Source organism: Alligator mississippiensis, chromosome 11 (genome assembly GCF_030867095.1).
Source record: "Alligator mississippiensis isolate rAllMis1 chromosome 11, rAllMis1, whole genome shotgun sequence".
In the NCBI taxonomy this organism is placed as follows: domain Eukaryota; kingdom Metazoa; phylum Chordata; order Crocodylia; family Alligatoridae; genus Alligator; species Alligator mississippiensis.
This window is the reverse complement of record NC_081834.1, coordinates 68,248,360-68,266,976: the sequence shown is the minus strand read 5'-3', so window position 1 is coordinate 68,266,976 and position 18,617 is coordinate 68,248,360. Positions and strand designations below refer to the sequence as shown.

General features: G+C 43.5%; 1 long non-coding RNA gene across 1 annotated transcript; it reads right to left on the bottom strand.

Annotated features, from left to right (window-relative positions):
• Positions 1-3,617: 3,617 nt before the first annotated feature.
• On the bottom strand, positions 3,618-10,754 carry LOC132244220 (uncharacterized). The gene is made up of 3 exons (XR_009455790.1): positions 9,754-10,754; positions 5,292-5,530; positions 3,618-3,834 (listed from the first exon to the last, which is right to left on the bottom strand). It is a non-coding gene; the product is annotated as an uncharacterized LOC132244220 (long non-coding RNA).
• Between the last annotated feature and the right edge of the window lie 7,863 nt (positions 10,755-18,617).

Sequence of the window (18,617 nt, the reverse complement as noted above, 5' to 3'; positions counted from 1 at the left end):
CGGAGGAAGAATTAGCCCTCCAGCCCTGGCGGAGATTAGTTAATGCTTCATAGAATCACCACCAGCAAAGCTTGCAATTATTCCTTGTAACTGTGGCAGGCAAGGAAATTAGAACAATCCACTCAGTAGTCCAATTAGGATTACAGATTGATGATAGCTCAGTGATGTACTCCAGAGATCATAACACTTGGGCCTGGCAAACAGATAATGGATGGAAAACAGTAAATGTAAAAGGGTGTAGGAGAAAAGAAAGTTTAGGTTGCATATGTGAAGACCAAGCATTAGAGGAGCTTGATGAATGTTTATTTATTTATTTATTTTTTCCCCACAACCTGGGAAAAAAGTCTCACTGTTATCCAAGAAAGGGAATCTGCTATTTTTTGTGTGTGTAAAGCATGTGTGTGCATGAGAACAAGATGTGATATTGTATTCATTAATAGATATTGGATTCCACCTATGGTGCCTTATATTAATCGCTGTCTCTGTAATGTAATCACCATTGTTACATGTGATCTTAGGTTTACTGTACCTATATGGACCATATGAAATGTGAATGCCTACCCCGAGCTCTACAAAGAGGTGCCCCCCATTTTACTAGGAATGGGTCTCTGCCTTTAAGAAACTATTAACTCATCCTTCTTTAAAAGCTGAACTGCAAAGACTGAAAACTTTGAGTGAGAATGGCAAACCTGAGATTCAACACCACAAGCAGGAGAACTCTATGCTAGCAGCTACAGTTAAAAATGCAGGCCATCACTCCTGGTGGGAGGTTTGTTTGGGTGGAGCCCCAATGCACAGGGTCTTTTAAATGTCATGCTTCACCCCATTGTAGTAATCATTAGTTTTCAAATTATACTAGTAATTGGTCTGATGCTACTATTTTGCTGGATCCAGAGACAGATGCGACAATTGCAATGGATAGAAGATCAGAACCAGTACCATGGAGCAAGGATGTGATGGGGATACTCACTCAATGCAAGCACCCCATCAACAGTGGGAATTGTTATCTCTCAGCTCTGTGTTCTTGGGGAACCCTGGCATAGGACACAGACTGTCTGACACACAAAGAATCCCCGCCCCACCCTTTACCTAAACAAAACTGATTAAGGTGCAGTGGGAGACATACCTAAAGCACTCCAGATAAGGGAGCAACTGCCCTAGGTCTCATTTGCATCCGAGATAAAATCATGTGACCATTCATTTACATGGCAGATGGAGAACAAAGCCCAAAGCAAAGACTGCAGTGAATTCTGGGATCAGAGAAGCAGGGGAGCACTGCATGATCAGGGGAATCTGTGCTCCAAATGCTAATTGACCCACATTTACACACACCCAGCTCAGCATTTATCAGACCAATTCTAATCTTGATTTACAAAGGACCTCCCTCCCCCCCCCCACACACCCCTCATCTACACAGAACTAAGCAGAAGTAAGTTTAATAGGCATCTCAGGCCATACATTCCACAGTCCCACTATGGGAGGCCTAGTTAAACTCAATTGACTAAAACTCAGTTGCCAGGTTAGGGAATGCTGAGGTAAGAGACTGAGTCAGAGAGGGTATGGGCAACATTTGAACAATGGTTAAGGGTTCATCACAGTATCCAGCCTGTTGGAGCCCTGACCACAAGTGTTGTCATACTCTTCCTGGGAGGACTGGTGGAAGTCCTCGCCACAAAGTTTATGAATGCTCCAAGTAATCCCCTTAAGTCTGTTAAAAGACTACAGTAAGATCTGGAAAAGTCATGCTAAGCTGAGGCTTGTTCACAACAGGTAAAAAGCCAAAACCCTGATGCTGCAAGCTATCTATTGTTTCTGAAGAAACAATGAGGTATCCCAAACAGTATATCTGCTATCTATAGGAATTTCAAGCTGGCTCCCAAGTGTCTGGTTACCCCTTAAAAACTTATGTTTTTCCTGGTGGTCAATCAGTTTCTTGAGATGTTCCAAACCAGATAACCCCTTCTCAAAGGAAAAGACAATTATGTACACTTTTAAGAATGCTTTGAAGAAGCTGCACGGAGGGTATAAAAATCTGTAAAAGCAGCAAAATATGTGTGCGTGCTTCAAGAGGAAGTCTCTCTCTGACACCATGCACTATTGTTCCCGAGAAGCTGGCAGAAACAAACTGTCTCCCTTCAAGGATCATGCTAAGAGCTTTACCTGTCAGCATTGAAACGCGAGTGCCTTGGACTGGTGAGAGCCAAGCTCTCACTCTCTCTCTAGGCATAATTTTCTGAACCTGAACTGTGCTAGTTAAACTTGAGCTAATTTTCCCCAAATACTTAGTGAAACTAGGGTAGTATTGTCATTGTTTGTGTGTTTTTCTTTGCTGGCTATTACTGCTAGTACCATTATGCATTTCATATACTCATATTCTTTCTTTACTTCTCCTTCCCCACTTGCTCTGCAGCAATGCTTCTTTTACCTATGCTAAATATCACTGTTAAGCCCAGAAATCCTGTGGGGTCTGTTCAACAAGAGGCTAAAGATTGGGACATGCTGAGTTTGAAACACATAAGGGGATCAGCTTGTACAGGCTGATTGACCCAGTTTGGCTCAGATGTGCCCCAATGAACTGAATGCTGGCCCACGAGGGTGCCAGCTGGGCACCCAGCTGGATGCAGAGGTAATCTGTTCACCTGTGTGCTTGGGTCTGACTGCAGTTTATTGTTGCTCTGATGAACTGATTCTTGGCACAGGAGGGTGTCAGCCTGTCCCTGCTGATCAACTCAGCTGGGTCAGGTGTGTCACATTAATGTGTGGGAGAGGGAGACTGATTTGGTGACTGGAGAAATCCAGCCCCATTGAAACTGGGTCCTGCAAGATAGTTCTACTGGGGCTGAGGACTGGCAGAAGGGAGAGAGATACAGCTTCTTATAGAAACACAAGTAGCACAAGCAGCACACGGACAGAATTACAAAGACCCTAGAAATGTGTCCCTAATAAACTAGCACACCCCAAAGTGATGGGGAAATCTGGTAACACTTCAAGGTGGAGACAAAATAGAAATGGGCCCGGGGACTGTGCCACAGCTATGTGGAAAAGGACGCGTGTTCACAAACAGATCACTTCCTAACATCTCCAAATCATCACCATTCATTGGAACAGTGTGGGACATCCTCACAAACCCCCACACATTTCATTACATCTTACAATGCTATCTTATTAGACATAAAACTGATGTTTTCATACACAGACTAATTAGCCTTGATTAAACAGCTTTTCAAGCAGGTTATTAGTTCCACGCAAATTCCTGGGCAGCCCAGAGTTCATTACGAGTTGAACACTTATCAGACCCTAAGCGTAAATAGTAACACAGAGTACTAGTACTGCATTGTAAATCTTCCACGTGCTACTGCAAACATGAATGAATGAAAAAAATGTTAACTCATGAATTTTCCCCCTTAAACAGAGATCCATGTTGGCTTCATCTCACACCAGAGGGCGGTAAAAGGAACCAGATCTGAACACAAAGTCTGAAGACTTAAGGTTATGAGTTGTGTTTCTCAAGGGGTAAACAGGTTCAAGGCAGAGGTGAAAAACTGCAGCATAGTTAGGAGGTGGCTTAGGGAAGTGGCATGGATGAGTCGATGCAATACTGTTCCTTCCGAGATGGAAAAAAAAAAAAATAAAAAAAAAAATCAGGGTGCTGCTGGAGCATCCACAGCTCCGGGACAGGATGCGAGCCCAGGCTCTGGCCGCTTGCATTCATGAAGAAGTTTCCAGTGCCGCTTTTTGGTGGTGTAAGAGTTTTAAAGGCCAGGGTCCATCATGTTCTGCAGACCAAGATTCCTCTGGAGTCCAAAGGGACGTTAGGGAAAATGCCTGAAGAGTCTGGAAAGAGAGGAGAAGAGGAGTCAGTCCTACCTGAACAGCCTCTGGCTGGTGTCCATGAGCTCATCCTCAACCCACTGAAATTGTGGCTGCTCCCCACTGTAGACTCCAGGGAGTAAAGCAATTATACAATTGACAAGAACCACATTTATTTGTTGGGAAGAACGCTCCACCAGCTTTCCCTGAAGCCTCATCTTTTGCGGACTCGCTTTGTGCTCCTTCCTTTTCGCACACATACAGTCTGATGACTCTGAAACTCATGCTAAGCTTGGCCCTACTCACAAAAGTGAAAATGCAGAATAATAATGCTAACTGCATATTGCACGAGGATGCGAGTTCATGGCTAGGCCATCTCAGAAGGAATAATGAAGTATGTCTTCCAGCTTATCTTGCTGTATTCAGAATGATTTCAAGCACACTCCTAGGTATCTAGTGTATAGCCATATGAACTGTCTATCCTTGATTAATTAGCATGGTAATTATTTCTTTTGTGACTAACTCATGTTTATGCGCAAGAAGAGACATTCTCCATATGCAATAGATGTCTCCTCCTACTTTAGTATGTTTTTCCTGGCTGTTAATCAGTTTTTTGATATGTTTCAAGCTGGATCACCTCTTGTTACTGAAGGTAACTCATTCAAATTAAAAATTTCTGATAACCAGTGATAAGCAAGTTTTTCCTGCCAGTTACTGTTTGGGATTTTTTCTTGATTTACACAACTAAAAGAATGCTTTGAAGATGCTGGACTAAGGGTATAAAAAGGCAGTAAAACAGGAAACAGCACATGCACTTCAAGAGTGCGAAATCTCTCCGACACCAGTTGCTGATGCACCCGACTTACTCGAGAAGTTGAAGAGGAGACTGCCTCTTTGTCTCCTGTTTGGTGAGAAATCATCACCCGATAGCTAATTACTGCACTTTGATTTGGTTTGTGCTCTCTTGACTTGATTTTAAATACATGTAGTAAATAAAGCCTCTGTCACTCATCAAACAAGGTGTCATGTCAATCCCTGGGCTAGTCCGGGATCCTAGATTTTTATTGCTAACAAGTCCTACTGGAAGAGGTGAGAACCCATATCCCAGCCTCAACAACAGCCCCATGGTCCCCTTTTATATGAAGGCATGTTGCCTTCGTATACTCTTAAGGGGGCACCACAGCTCCAAGGAGCCAACCCTTTTGGGATGAGCAGAGCCAGAGAGGGTGCAAAGTGTAAGCTGAGGTAAGAGGGCTAGTACTTTTGCTTATGCAGCTCCTCCAAGGCAAAGGCCAGGGATGGAGCTTGGTGTGGGATTGCATTGCCAGATGTTGTTCCTTAAAACATTCCCGCCTAGTCAGAAGGGAACAGCCGTGCAGGGAGCATGAGAGGCAGTGAAAGCAGACTCGACGAGTCAGAATCTACTTGTCAGTTTGTCTAACTTGGTAGCTCAGCAGTAACAAAGAAAGAAAACACCTTACCCAGGCTCTCCTAAGCCATCTCCGAGAGGTAGACCTGCAGCATTTTTTCTTTCCCGAGCCTATGCTATGCAAGGGGAGATGATCTCTGCCACCTGCAACAAATTAAAGACATCTCTCCACATAGTCATTCACACCCTTAGGCTTTGTTGGGTCTTCACCATTGAGATTCAAGCTGCAGAGGATGACGAACTACACCAAGGGGTATTAATGGGACTTGGCATCTAGTATCCAGAACTGTCCTAAAAAAAGAAAAGAAAGGGAATAAAAACTCCCGTGCAATTGCAGCTATCCCTTCAGCCCCCACTTCCTCCTTAGGAGAGCCTGACACCCCGGTTGGGCTCTGTCCCAAACTAAAGAACCTGCACGTAAATTTGAGGCACCCTGGGGAGGGGATGTGAAAGACACCCCCTACCTCACCCCTGATGGGGAGAATCCCCAAGGATTCCAGGGGGTACCTTTTTTACCAAATTTAAATTGAAGGGAGGGAGGTGGCAAGGTAGTTCCTGATAAATACAGGGACAAACGAAACAACCTTCCAATGGGAACACCCATCCCACAATACATGCCCCATAGTGCTGCAAGAAGTGGATGGTGGAACAATTAGAGAATGGGAAATTAAAAGTATGTAAAGCTAGAAAAGCGAGAAGTCCCAATGGTAGTAACCACAACTCGACACCCAATATGAATCTTGGGAAGCAACATCCTGAGTTACTGTTATAAATAAACCCCACCAGAAAGTAATAACCTGCAATATTATATAATAACTCCCCAATATTAACACATCAACAGGTACAAAAGGCCCTTAACTCCCAGCCGCAGGTCCAAAGTGATGTACATGACATATTAATTTAAACAAACACTCCTAAGGAGTGAGCCAATCTCTCTCACCAAATGCTACAAGCATTAGAAGCAGCCGGGTTCCGAACGAACAAAAATGTATGCAATAAATACAGTGCTCAGTAAAGTACCTAAGTATGCAATTCAATGCACAAAGCCTAAAATTTCTAAAACAGACCAAAAAAGCATTAACCCAACTTCCCCCACCCTGGACCCCCCCCAAAAAAACTACAGTCCCAGTTGGGACTGAGGAGGTGGTGTAGGGCGGCGATACCAAACTTGGTGGCCCTAGCATGCCTGCTCTATCAAACACTGAAAGTCAAAAATAAGCCATGGAGGAAAAAGAATTCACCAAAAAATGCTACAAGCTATTTTAAAAAACCCTCCCCTACTCCCTCTAAACCCTAACACCCCTAAGTAGTTAAAAGCCAAAGTCCAAAAAACACACCATCAGTGCAGTATTATATCAGCAAAGTCGCCAAAAATTAAAGAATTAAATATTATTAAAAATATAAAGCCAAGCACTATCCAGTACAAAAAAACTCACTATAAACCATTGCAAAAGAAAATATTAACAGGAGTTTTTAAGCTTAAGAAAAAATACTAATAAAAACTGCCCCTTTAAAAATTCAGGCTGAGCCCAAAACATTTTAACTACTTAAAAAAAACAGGACAAAACAAAACAAAAAAAAAGAAGCGCCCTCCCGCAGGGTCTCCACACCAAACCCAGTAGCTAAAATAAAGTTTACATTTCACTAAATACCCAGATTAAAAGGCAAAATAAATAAATAAATAAAACAAATAGTGCTCCCATGGCTAAAACCCCCTATAAAATGATAAACAGTAAGCCCCATAACCTGTGCCAACAGCTTTAACCCTGCTAACCCCCCCACTATTCACTAACAGATCAACAAATAGACCAACGGTTACATAAACTTAAAACTACCCTTTCTCCAAAAAAATTAGTAAAAATAAAGTTAAAAAAATAACTCAATTAACTAAATTAAAAACAGTAAAAAAAAAAATTGCTTATAAAAATCAACCAAGTTTGAAAAGATGTAAGAGTATACACAAACAGCTAAGTATATACAAAAAACCCTGTACTAAATAAATCCCCTATTTATAAAAAGGCTAAATGACATCTATAGAACAGGCCAATGTAAGAAATAGAAATTTCACAACATATCTGGAAAATAAGTGGCCAAATTAAAATAGCCATTCAACATGTAACCAAACATCAAAAACATAATTCTCCTCTAACCCATGCAAATGCTAAGGCAAACTCTTTCACTCACCCCTCCAACATCAGGTGGTTAAAACTAGCCCAAGCTGCCCATGCCGTTGAACATAAAAAAAAAAAAAAGCGAAAAAAAGCAAAAAAAAAAAAGCACACACACACACTGCAACAAGCTCTAAAAAAAAAGCGCAGCCTGTAGCAGTTGTCAGTGGTCCCCATACCCAGAAAAAAGGCAAATAAACATTCAGGTTTTAAAGCCAGAATAAAGTGGCAAATAAATTATCAAAACTTTAACAATGAGCAAGGAAAAGAAATATATATTAGTGGCAGTAGACGTAGCCACAGCTAGCCAGAAGTGTGGCCTATGGCCAAAGCAACCAAAAAGGCAGTAATATGAGCATTAAGAAAAATAAAAACTTGTTTAAAAAAAAATGCCGCTTAAAAATAAACAATTTCTCACTTTAAAAATTCAATAGTAAAGTAATAGTGTAAAAAAGCAAAGGTAGAACATCAATTCAGCATCCCTTATCATCTGCAAAGTCAAAGAAAAATAAAACATTTAAATCAGAAAAAAAATTAAGAATTACTCAAAAAGTAAAAAAAATAAAAAATTAGTTCAACAAATGCCTTCAATACTACGAGCCTTGCAAACACGTGAAGAAAAATAAAAACAAAAAAAAGTCCTTTCGCCCAAATAATAGACCAACCCCCTAAATTCCACTTAAAAAAACCAAAACTATTTTTTGTCTTAAAAATAAAAAAAATCAAAATCCCTCCGACCGTTGTTAAAAATAAAAGTCAAATTCACTTCCCAGCCTAAACCAAACCCCGCCCCCCCCCAAAAAAGTCTAGTTCTTGCATGAAAACAAAGCAATACTGTATTAGCAAAACCCCCACCAGCAAATACTGAGTTCCTACTGACCAAACAACTGTTTTCCTCAAAATGCCATAAAGGCTAAGGTACTGTTGCTAATAAAACTAATCTAAACTAGCTATTAAAAATCAACCGTTATTAAAAAGACAATAGCCGTCAGGGTAAAAGGGGCCTGAAAAACAGGCCTATTTCCCTGGCTACTAAAAAATGTGTGTTAAAATACAGCCACTAAAAGCAACCTGGCCCAATACTTCTTACCCGCCTACAGCCCGCCATAAGTATGTATCTAAAACACTCTCATTTCACACCGAAAATTCCAGCAACCTCCAAAGATAAAAGCTAATAAAAACCACCCAGAGCCCTTGTGAAGTGCACTGGTGTGCCTAAATCAACACCACAGAAACAAAGAAAGCGCAACTGTGGAGAACTACCCACCATACAGGACGTGTGTCCAACCTCAATGAAAACATTATATTCCTCTACAAAATAGCTGTAGTCCTGAAAACCAACTCCTCTGTTAGCCCATAACAATAAATATATCACCAACATGGAAGAGTTTCAACTCTGCAAAGCAAAAGATGAGCAAAAATATGCAAAAACCCATATAAACATGCTGTTTGCAACAGGCTTCAAGTAAACTTTATATTATTATTTGCCAGTATCACAAAATCAATAGCAAATAGTGTGCCCAAAAAGCATCCCATCCCAGCAAAGGTTTAAGAGGCTTTATATAAATACAGCCCCAAACCTAACAAACTAAATACAAAACAGAAACTAAAACTGAAAAACAAAAACACTCCGAAATTTCTGTAGACCCTACCCACTCAAAAAAAAAAAAAAAATTCCCACAAGTATAAAAAATAAAATCCCTAAAACTTTTATAATGTTCCCTTCATTGTTTTGTTTTTTTTCATTTGTAATCCTATACTAAAAAGTTAATGTCACCCAAGTCCATCCGTAGTACAACAAGTAAACAAAACCAATCCTGTCTGCTTAGCAAACAAATCCCAGTCTACATCAAAAATGCCACAAAAATGCTGCAATTGTCCTAAATTAACTAAAAACTACCAAAACACTTAACCAAATAAATATAAGTAGTTAAAAACAAGCTTACTAAAATAAAACAGCTTACCCAACAAACCTTAAAAAAAAAAAAGACAAATAGTAACTAATGCAAAATACCAAAAAAAATCATGTCAGAACCCTAACCGTAACAGTCCAACCATTCAAACGACACACCATCATGCATTCAGTGTTAAAAACAACACAAAACCACACAAACAAAACAAGTTCTGCCATATCTTACATTACCATACAAACCTTTATATTGCACCAAGATAAAAAACAAATGCTTTAAATCAAGTCCCAAAACCCAGCGATTATATCCAGTTCCTATACAAAATAGTATCCAAAATACAACCCCCTTTTTACAAAAGTTATTTCTTCACAAATAAAAACACCATTAAACCAATATATACATGTAAAATCAGTAAAAGAAAAAACCAAAACTTAACCCCTCTATAAGTATGTCTCCGTCTGTCATGGTGGGGTCCTACAGTTGGGCCGTGATCTCCTTAAGGCCCCCTCTCCGTGCCAAGTTGGCCCAAGGGCACCCTCTATTTCTCTCCCGCCACGTCTTTGATGGTTTAAATCAGTTGGGAGGCTGCCTCACGTCGTCTTAGACACGGTCCGTTGTACCCTCTGGTCCTGTAGACTCCTGGACCCCTCGTGGGTCTTGTCCTGCAAATGGGTGCTTTGGAGCACCCTAGCCTTATGGACTATGCGTGGCTCCAACCACCCCTTATACCACTCCCCAAGCCTAACAGTTGGAATGGACATTGGACTGTCACTATCTCTTTCCCTACATACACTGCTGCCCCCTCTTGGGGCTTTCCTCGCCCTCTCTCGGGGTCTCCTCTGCACCTGTACTGGGGCTTCTCAATGGTGCCCCCTCCTGGGGCTCGCCACGCCCGCACTGGGCTTCTCAATAAGGCGCTCCCCTCTCCGGGGCTTGCCATGCCCAACTTGGGCTTTCCAATAATGTTGCCCCCTTTCTGGGGATCTCCATGCCCACACCTGGGCTTCTCAATAAGGCACTCCCCTCTCCGGGGCTTGCCATGCCCAACTTGGGCTTTCCAGTACTGTTGCCCCCTTTCTGGGGCTCTCCATGCCCACACCTGGGCTTCTCAATAAGGCACTCCCCTCTCTGGGGCTCTCCGTGCCCAACTTTGGGCTTTCCAATAGTACCCCCTCCCCAGGTTTTGCTGCGCCTTCACTAGGTCTTCTCAATAGAGCCCCCTCTCTGGGGCTCGCCACACCCACACTAGGGCTTCTCAAATGTGCCCCTTTCTAGGGCTGGGGTCTATACACCCCGTGTGCTGTGCCCGCTGGTGCTGGGGTCCTCACACTCCGCTGTGAGTCCCCTATGAGGATACTGCACCCTCACTGGCGCTGGGGTCCCCACGCCACTGTGGGTTCCCCTTGAGGCCTCCTCCAACCCCTAATAGCCTCACCCAAACCACCGGTGTAATAAACAACCACAAAACAAACACAAGCCTCTTGGCTACAACTTAACTTAAAGCCGCCCAGCTAAAACCATGGTAATCAAACATCTTTGTGCTGCCATCCTTTACTCTGCTAGAGCAGTTCCTACAGTTCTCGCATCTTAGCTTCAGGAGCTCCTCTCTGCCTGGCTGCTGACAGGAAACTGCTAGCCTGGCCTCAGCCCTGGCCTTTATAAGAGCCAAGCCTTGCCCCTTACAGCCAGCTGACCGCAGTCAGGTGTGGGTCATTTGCTGCCTCCAGTTGCCCTGGTAACCCGCAGGTGGGCTCTTATTCCCTGCTAGGGCTCTTTTCCCCGGCAGTTTCCCCTCTCCAGGAGCAGGGCATCTCAGTGCTCCGCGACACCGTCCCTATACTATTAGCAAAAAGCTTAAACTCCCAAATCTCCTGCAAAGTAACTCTCTTTAAAAAACTCTTAAACTCTAAAAAAAATGCACAATACAAACAGCACAAATAAATATACTATCGTAAAAACTTCCTAATAAATCCTTGTAAATTACAACAAAAATATAAAAAAAAATACATTTTAAATAAAATTTTCAACCAAACAACAGTAATAATTAATAATACCATTAAATATCTATGTGTAACTTCAGTAACCTAAAATAACAAAAAAAATCCCAAGCTCCTATTAAAAAATACCATTGTAACACTACTGCAGTAAAAAGTAAAAAGCATATCTATACTCAACCTACTTATTTCCAATCTTTCTCCTTAACAAAAGTCTTCCCAGTAAATTAAACAATGTCATGAAATGCTTCATAAAAAACTGTTTACCAACAACTGAAAAAAAAAAAATAATTAGTACTTATATTAATGCTCTAAATAAAAAAACAAACCTGAATATAATACACCAAAAAAATCAACTTCTAAAACTAACAGCGAAACTAAAATCAGTATCTAAACACCACTACTACATTTTCCTAAAATATAGCCCCACGTAGACAAAATTAATACATTTTATGTTACATCCTATAATCATTAGTTTATTATACATCATTATATTATTTTTTTAAATGTGTATACTTACTTGCAATGCCCAAAGGCTATATTGACAAATAAAAAATGTAACAAATTAGATCAACAATTATATCACCCAGAAAAATTATAATCAGCATAAATATATGCAAATGCAACCAGTCAAGAAAAAATTGTAAAACCCATCCCAAAAAGACCTCTAAAAAAAGCCAAACTCACACACCCCCAAAGAAACAACTTCACAAAACCCAAAGGCCACAAAATATAACCTAATACATCTGCTAATCTGCTAAAAATAAAAAATTAAATTAAACTGTTTTATATAACTATTCTAAAAAATACCTACAATAACAGCTATAAAAAAAACCTTCAACAAAGCCCAAAGTAACCCTGCTTTGCAACATACAAATAAACTTACTTTAACCTGTAAAAAAGTAATAAAACTAAAAACTTCATAAAATTAAAAATCTCCTAAAAATAAAGAGAAAAAAAATCATAAAAACAAAACCTTAAACAAAACTACTTAAAAAAAAAAACAAAAAAACCCTAAAAACCCAATAAAAAAAAAAATATTTTGCCACCCTGAACACTGGGTGGAATTTCCAAAACCCATCAAATAATAATATAAAACATAGTAAAAAGTGCCTTTCCTCCTACCCAATGCACTATAATAATAATAACAGTGTGTGTGTGTGTGTATAAAATATTCATTACAATAAAACCTCATACCTAAGTTTTACCTTAACATGTAACTTATAAGTTACTCACCTTCTCCCTTTAAAAAAACACAACCCCACAGAGAGATCAAGAAGCTTCTACTTAAGCCCAAGCCCGCAGGAAAAACAACAGATTTTGTGGTGCGCCCGGCAGGGTCCCCGTACCCATCCCTAGCACACTGCGGGACCCAGCAGCCACGTCAGCATGAGCCTCAGGTAAGGAGGTTGACACTCGGAGAGGTTTCTATTTCAAGGACCTTTACTGATAACCTCTCTGTCCGGGCATCACAAAGACCTGAGGGAGTGCTCAGGGGACGAATCCCCAAGCCACGACCAGCAGACAGGAGAAAGGCTGCGACAGCGATTCATAACATGGCTTGTCCCTTAACTTGCCATGACATTTTGGTTCGACACGGGGGTCAGGCAGAAGAAACTCTCAAGCCCTTGGCCACCTGCTGTGTTAGGTTTGCTCTCTGAGTAGCAATGCTGTCCCTAATATGCGGCATAATTTTTTTCCTAGCTAGACACGCTCGCCGTGCCCCTGAATTGATTTAGCGAGTCGTCTTTGGAAACAAACTAGATGTTGACATCCTAATGGGTCGGCATCATTTCCGGCTGGTTTTTAAACTCCAGGAAGACTACACTTGCTGCACACAACATTGAACTCCTGGATGGGCCCCCACTGGTAGAAAACAGGAAAGAAAAGTTACTTCCCAACTTCAAGTGACAGTGTTTCTTTTTCCCTTGCGGTCAGCATCCTCGAAGCCCTCCTGCAGGACATAAACAGAGAGATCAGCCCGAGAGACTGAAAACAGCAGCCCTCAGGGGAGAAGGTTGAGAAACCAGAGAGCAGACAGACTTTTTTTTCCCCTTCCCTTTCAACTACATTTATAACTCTGTGCAGGGGCTAACAATCAAAACATTGTTTTAAAGACACAAAAGCAGGAAACAAGGAGACCTGGAGGAGGAAGAAAAGGAGAGAAGAGATTGGGTTTGGGTTTTTTTAGGAGCTTTGCTATTACAAAAGAAACAATCAGTAAATTTGGGTTTTAAGGAAAGTTGGGACCGTGGCTGAAATTGCAAGCATGAGAAAAGACCCCAAAGCCTTGCGAAAGCCCCAGAAGCTTGAGCAGCGTTTATGTATCAGCGCGGTTCCTCTGCAGGAGGCAGGACGAAAACCTGGCAGCACTGGATATGTCCACACGCAGGGCTGCCGGATGATTTGACATGTCGAGATCACTCCTGGACTGCGCACCCATTGAACAAGAGCCTACGGGCAGGGTGACCTCCCTACATAATGCTCGGGTTGAGCATTTCTGCTGGAAGGCACCTTTGAAACATGAAGTGAAAAAGGCCCAAGGGCTGGATTGGGTACAGAAATGGTCCAATGCCCCAGCTACCGCAGGACACATGGGTGGAAGTAGCAGCAAGGGAGCAAAAGGCCTCGGACAGCCTGCCTGCCTGTCTTTTCCAAAAACCCAAGGAGAGGTTGCAGGTCACCCACCTACACCCTAAACGTACTGGGAAAGGGAGGGAAGAGCTCCCCTCATTGCATGAGAAGATGGAGGGCAGGAGTCGTTTCCAGGGTATACACGGCCAGGGGGCTGCACTTTTCCAGAAAAGAAGCCATCTCAGAAGTAGCAAACACACCTCAGAGGCAAACGCGTTGTGGCGGCCAAAACAGCAGAGTGCACTCCAAAGGGAGCCTTAAGGACAAGGCACGGCACTAATCTTGCCTAGCGCTAATAAGGTCTGTACAGCTGGAAAGACATCTCACAGGAGACTCAAGTGAAGCAAAACAAAAGAACCCCTCCAGATCAGTGCTCGCCAACCTTTTTAAGGCAAGGATCACTTTTTGAAGTAAAGGGGCAACCCAGGATCTACCACCCGGCAGCAGGACATCAGCCTGTTGGGGTTGGGGGGAGGGGTGCAGTGGGTCACCACTGCTCTATGTGGATAGCACAAGGTATGCTTTTTTTTCCATGTGATGTAAAATGGGAATAACTCACCTGAGGGCAATGGGGTTCAACTAGGAGAACAAACGAGGCTTAACTTGGTTTCTTTTGGTCAGAAGAGCCCATATCCAGAGGCAGAATTTAGCTCTTTGATCACCTTGCCCCAAAACAAACCAGCCTTTATTCTTTTGTGGGATGGGATCAGAAGCCGCTGTATATCAGGGTCTGGGAAATGGCACTGCTACTTCTGTCCACGGCCAGAAGGAACTGCTGAGCTTCTAGGAGAGATGTCATGGTCTACACCTGGGAGGGCTCCCTTGCCCATTTTGTTTTGCTTTCCTAAAGTGCTTTCATGCAATGTGGGGTAATTTTAAAGACCTGCAAACCACAGAGCAGTGGCTCTTGGAATTGCCCAAAGAGTAAAGGAAAAAATCTCTCTTGCAAACTCAGCAATTTTGCCAAGGAGTAAGGAGATTGTCAATAGAGCTATTATTACAGGGCATTGAGATGCCGACAGATGCATGCCAAATCCATGACAAAGTGCTGCTAACTTGCCTGCAGGTCTTCGTGCAGCAGGAGGGAGCTGCATGATGCCAGCTTCATTTGCTCTCTTTGAGGGGACAGTGGAGCCTGGCAGTGGGAGCTGACCCTGTCTCCCCAGCAGCTCTCGCTTGGTGATTTCTTACCGGAGGCTGCATACCGCAAAAAGCTGCCTTGTGACTGTAGCAACACACTGGGCACCCTCTGCACCACCCAGACCCAGGCAGGAAACCCTCCTCCCTCCTCCTTTTTTCTACCCTGAAAAAAATATTTCAAAATTCCTAGGTGAAATGTTTTGTCCAAATGCATCCTGGCCCAGGATCTTTGATGACTGCCTCACCATTGGTTGTAGTGACATCATTTTTTTTTTCTCTTTTAAACATGCTAGCCAGATCTTCTCCCTCCAAAATCAGGAGGTGCTAAATATCGCACTCAGATTCATGCCAGATGTCATCGCTGAAGTTGGCCTGATGACAGGAGCACTCTAGAGAACATGAAAATGTAACCCCGCTTGCTAGTTAAGATGTTCACAAAGAAGACATTTTCATGCTGAAGAACAAGCTACAGAGAGAAGTCGCTTCAGCCATTACCTACAACAACCCCTGGAAGCACTGCAGGAGTCGGCACTGCGACATGAGGCTGCACATTACAGACCAACAAGCAGAATGAATGAGGCCAGGCCAGAGAAAGGTGTCTGCATTCATCCTGCGTAGGTTAGTGGTGCACAATTATCATTTCCACCTATTACGTAGGACACCATCTGGCTCGGTGCTGAAGAAAGGCTAGAGCTTCTTACACAAGACTTGACAGTACGGTCCAGCAGCAGAGAGATGGAGTGGCCGTCCAGCTCCTGAGAGATGAGATCCTCCTGATCTGATATTGCGGTGGCTACATCTGCTTTCAACAAGCTAAAAATAATGGAGGGAACATGTTGGTGGCTTTGTCCAAAAAAAAAACGGAGAGAAAAACCTGGAACTACAAATGACATTACAAACTCATGGAGCTCACTTTTTCCTTACCAATGGGACATACAACAGGCCCCCCGTATCTTTTTCATAATAGTCATTTAACAAAACCCAACAGGTACTCAGTGGGGCTATATAACTACTGTATACAGCAGTCTGCACCTCGACATATGTAGCGCAGAACAAGGGCATTTATGTGTTGTAGACCAATACTAAACACGATGAGAACCTGCTTCACAGTTCATTGTGCAACACCTGCTCCCACATGCTAGACTTTTGGTCAGACTAATGCAATGGGACAAGCTGCATTTATGTCGCTGAAGGAATTGAGGTAGGTGTCTCAGACCCAAACCCTCAGACCAGGGGTTGGAACAGCAGGTGGCATAGGAGGTCTATGCAATGCCAATGCTTGATCAGAGTCTGTAATTAAATCCAGCAGTATTAGGAAAGATCAAGGGTTCCTAAAATGGGGCAGCAGAGAAATTCCCTGTGCAAAGCAGCTGGGATCCACCCCCTTGCCCAGTCTTGGAAGAAAGGGCACATCATGATGGGAGCAGGGCGTGGAAGGATGGGGTCCTAGCGGTTCTCTGCTAAGTCCATGTTCCAATACAGCATTGTCCATGAAAGACGCTATCCTGACATTGCAAGTTAGAGCTGTAAGGATGCTCACGATGCTGAAAAGCATGGAGTCGGAGCAGCGTTCTGACACCCTGCCCCCCGCGCACCTGCTCAGGCACCGAAGACTCAGCCTCACAGAACCTCAGCAGCCACTTCACAAACATGCAAAAACTGGGAGATGGATAAAAAGAATAACCCCAGAAGTCAATGGAGTTCAACACAAGTAAGAAGAACTTCTGCTCCCTCCTGGATGGATCCATATTCATAGATGCCATGCCAACTTCAGCAGAAGATTACAAGATGAAACCAGAGTGCTTTGTTTTTTTTAAAGGACCCCGAAGAGATACTGCAGCACCTCAACACTATAGGTACACTGGGATTCAATTAATCTAATCTAACTTCAATCTCATCTTCACTAGTAAAAGGCTCACTGCACAATGTACTTAAAAAAACCCAACAAAATATAGGGACTGCCACCACTGATCCCCCTATAATTTATTTGGAAGCCAACCAAAACTGTGCGGTGCATGTTAACTGTCCCCTGGCCAAGTGGAATTGTGAAAGAACGCGCTGCACACGACAGATGCTGATCTTGGCTTTCTAATGCACTCGGATACAGTGACCAATAATACGGTGTTACATTCTGTATAAAACAGAACGAGAGACACCAGATTCCAAAGGTAGCAGATTGCTGCCAGCCAGTTTAGCGAGAGGGGTTAGATGGTAAAAACTGCTCTGGTGTTTTAGTATACGACATCCAAATATCTTGTAAAAGGCACGTCTCCCTGGAAAACAAGGTACTGGGACACCTGAAAGAGAAAACTGATACAACTTAGATAAGAGGTGAGTTTGCAGAACAGCCCAGGCAGTCTGTGATTAATTACAGCCAGGCCGCTGAGCAGCTGTCCCAGCCCTGAAGGGAAAGCAGAGATTTGGGAGACATCAACTGCTGCATGGATATGAATATGCACAGTAGAAACTACCCTACAGATTGCACTTGATCCACAGCCACAATCCTTCCAAAATCTGTGTGAAAGCAGAGCGTGGGTAGCTCTGAAGGCAAACAGTCCCTGGCAAGGGAATGCGGAGGTGGATTGTTCCTTCCCTATTCAGGAGCAGCTGGTCCTTGGCACAGGCTATAGCTTTGCAGGAATCAGGGGGCTCCTCCTTAGTCGTGCCCCTTCACCTTGCAGTAGGCTGTCTCTTCCACTCTGAACCTCCTCTGCTGCCCTGCAACAGCTGGAGCAGCTCTCCTCAAGGGGTCCAATGCCTGTTCTGGAACATCTTCTAGCAGATATCGCCCCCCATCTAGATTGGGCCCTGCGCTACCCAGCAGGTAGAACGGATACAATCGGCAATAGGCCAGTGCATAGCTTATGCAGCACGCTCTGTCTACATGCCTGTGCTTGTGCACCCACTGCGCAAAGGAAGCTAAATCACTACCGCTGCAACAGTGCCAAAAACTCCACGTACGCAGCTAGAATACTGCCGTCCAGGGCGCTTGTACACATGACAGGGGTTTAGTCTTCAGTTCCTCCTCAATTGAAATGGTGGGCTTTGAATTGAAACCCACCATTTCAATTGAGAGATTTATTTTTCTGTCATGTTATGGCAAAGAGCCCAATCCTTTTTTTCTTTACCAGCTGAGCCTGCCTGCAGCTGGCGGGCAAGCTGCCAGTGGGCTGAGCACCCCTGAGCTGTGGGGGGCCGCAGTCTTTCCCTCCACGGCAGTGGCACCTCCGAGGGAAGACTTGGATCAGGCTGGGTGCTGCCTCCGAGCTGGCAGCTCACCTGGGCAAACCCGGGGGGGGCTGCCGCTGTGGAGAAAAGGATCAGGGTCCCCCTGCAGCTCAAGGGCCACTTGGCCCACTGACAACTTGTACCCCAGCCGTGGGCAGGCTCCACCAAAGAAAAAAAAGGATTGGGCTCCTCAGTGCTTCTGCCATCAACAGGCACCTGCTGAAGGCACAAGTGGCAAGGGGCCCGATCCTTTTTTTCGGTGGAGCCTGCCTGCCTTCACCTCATCTGGGGGAGTGAGCTGACT